The following is a 2,923-nucleotide window of genomic DNA, read 5'->3' as shown; positions in this document are numbered from 1 at the left end:
AGGGGTAACCAAAACTTACAAATGACTGGAGAAAGTTAATACAAAACAATGGAAATGTGTAATTTGGGTTCAAAACAGATGCAATAGTAGTGGGAACAGAGCTGAAACATCAATGCAATCACTAATCCAGAAGTCCTAAAAACTCGGAAGTAAAGTGAAAGCAAAGGTACTGTTGCCTTCGAAGGAATGAATGAGCAGGAAGGGGGTGAAGGTAAATGTAACTGGACTGTGAGTGTTAATATAAGTTCCACGGAAGCAAACCGCAAGTATGAGGCAAAGACAAATTGTAAAGAAAGAGTGGCAACCAAGTTAAGAAACAAATGGGAATACGAATGTGTTATGGAATAGCGCATGACGGAAACTGTGAAATGGAGTATATATCATAATAACAATTGAAAACAGTGTGAAGGTCAAAGAAAGTACCTCCACGTGAACTCAAGTAAGGTTTATATTAGCAATTCAGTAATGTGTGTATATGCATTAGTTATGGGAGGCTTCATTGTTAGTTGTAACCCATCAGATAAGGTAACCATGTGGGCTTCAACAAAGCAGAGTAGCAGAATGTGGGTGGGGTAGGAAAGCAAAGTGGTATATGTAGGTAGGAGAAAGAAAGAGAGGACCAGGGATAGAGGTGTAAAGGAACTTGTGAACGTTTGTTTGGCTGCAAACGAATACCAGAGATACCAAAGAGAGATACAAAAAACCCAGAGCTGAAAACAGTGAAAAACCATGCCACAAAGGAGAGTTAGAAACAAACAAATTAACTGACAGAGAATGGAGCTATAGAACAATGGGCCCGCAGAGGGAGAAGCACACCATGCAGCTGCAAGGGAGGTAGACAGAAGGCGTGGCTCAAGTCTGATAACCTCCTTGCTTTGCAACACTGTCTCCCCGGGATGTTTGCTTGAGCAGAGTTGTGCTGGTTTGGCAGTTAGAGATGAGGATTTGGTATTTTACCTGATACCTTGCTTATATGTTGTGTGAAGCGCACTTGATGGACAGGGGGAGCAGTATTGTCATAAGACTTCTATAGCCCCAAACAAGTAGTCTTTCCACCACTTCAGGGCACTTTTGACTGTGTGCGTACCCCAAATGTTTCACATGCCGAAACAGGAAAAAGTGTATTTTCTATATGCAGGCGATTTTACCAGATTAGCCCCAGTAGTGCAACACTTGAGAGAGTAAATACACAGGTATGAAAAAAATTGTTAGACCCAACATTTATAACAATATAAATCTGTAAAAGAAACAGCAGAGCAAGAATGAAGGACATGGCTGGTGGCTTAAAAAGGAACTGCACTGTTGCATTCAAACACTAGTACAATAGACAACCTGAGATTATTACAATAAGGATAAGACACAGACATGCAGAACTGAGGTGCACAAAGGCAGCCCACCCAATAAATGCATCAATGAAGAAAAATTGAGGTTGTATAGGGGGCGTGGGTGGTCTTGATGCCGCACTTTTAGGAGGGGAGCAGTGACAAGATCAAGAGCAGAGTAAACAGGAGGATGACTGAAAGAAGGGATGCATGTTTTGGTGGTCGAAGCGGGCATAACTAAAGTGGTGGGGCAGGTTCATGTGGCAGGAAATGGTAGAATATCAGCAATGCTTCAACCCTTGCAGCTGTGTCCCGCGTGCTGGTAGCAGCAGAAGAGATGGGAGCAAGAAAGCGGAATGCTTCCAGAAGTGCTCAACAGGGCACAAATGGAGTTTCTGTCACTAACGTAGAAATGAGACTATAAAAGTAGCCCCACAGTGCTGACAGCCCTCAATGTTAAAGTCAGGCTTGTACGTCATGTGTTTCATGAACACTTGGCAGGATGTTTAAGTGTAAGTGGGACATTCCTGACCACAAAACGCCCACTTCAAGGTACCACATGTATACATATGCATACATTACCAACTACAGGACAGCCTTAAGTGCCTGTGTAGATTGGCAGCCATCTTAGAATGGTAGTGCCCTACAGCTTTTGTTTTGGGTGATATTGGTCTCCAGAATATATGTGACTGAAAAATGTACGTTGTGCCCTGGGGGTAAGTGTGTGCTTCATCCAGAGCCCTGACATGGAATACAAGCATTGGTAATGCATTGGGTTTTGCCTATGCAATGAACAAAAAAACTGTTTTTATCAATAATCGTTTGGGACGAAGAAAAGTGCTCCCTGACCAGTAACAAGGGAGTGTAAAGGATGTGGCACAACGGTCAGAGCTGTGATCCCAATTCGAGTCCCGGCGTCACAATGCCCTGTGATTCTGGGCAAATCACTTAATCTCTCCGGGTGATGAATTGCTATGTAAATCTGCTGCAAGACAAAAAAGCAAAAAGAGGCAAAACTTTATGAAAAAATTGTTCCACCAAAGCGGATGTTAACAGTATTTCGGCTACGGAAAACTGATAAGAGAAGCAGAGGAGGAAAAGCATTGGTAAGTGCAGAAAAATATGCTACAACCAATAGAAATGGAGAAATGGTAAGTGGCACGCACAGGAACCAATGAACAGCCCGGAAAAAGAGGAGGGGGGATGTAAGCCCCTTCTGAGCACTGTGCAGGCAAAACCAAATTACCTGTCAACAGACCTGTCTGAGTCGAGGAACGGTCATTAGTGACAGACACACATTGACACTGTGGATCAATGTAAAAAGAATCAGGTAAGGGCATTTACCTCAGTCACCATCCCTCATTTTAGACAGTTAACAGTTAATAAGGTAGATAGGGTTACCTAATACTGTTGCCAGGAACATCAAAGGAGCAGCTGGGTGACAGGAACATGACTATTTGCAGAACTTCTCCTACCACAGTCAGGCCTTGTTCCCTGAGGCTGTGGCGGATTATCCCAAAAGTACCTCCCAATTCCTCCACTCCTAACCAATACTTAATCCTCTGCCCATCCCATATGTGAACATATGGCTAAATTGCACT

The sequence above is a fragment of the Triturus cristatus genome, chromosome 8 (genome assembly GCF_964204655.1).
Source record: "Triturus cristatus chromosome 8, aTriCri1.1, whole genome shotgun sequence".
In the NCBI taxonomy this organism is placed as follows: Eukaryota; Metazoa; Chordata; class Amphibia; order Caudata; family Salamandridae; genus Triturus; species Triturus cristatus.
Note: the sequence above shows the minus strand (reverse complement) of the source record.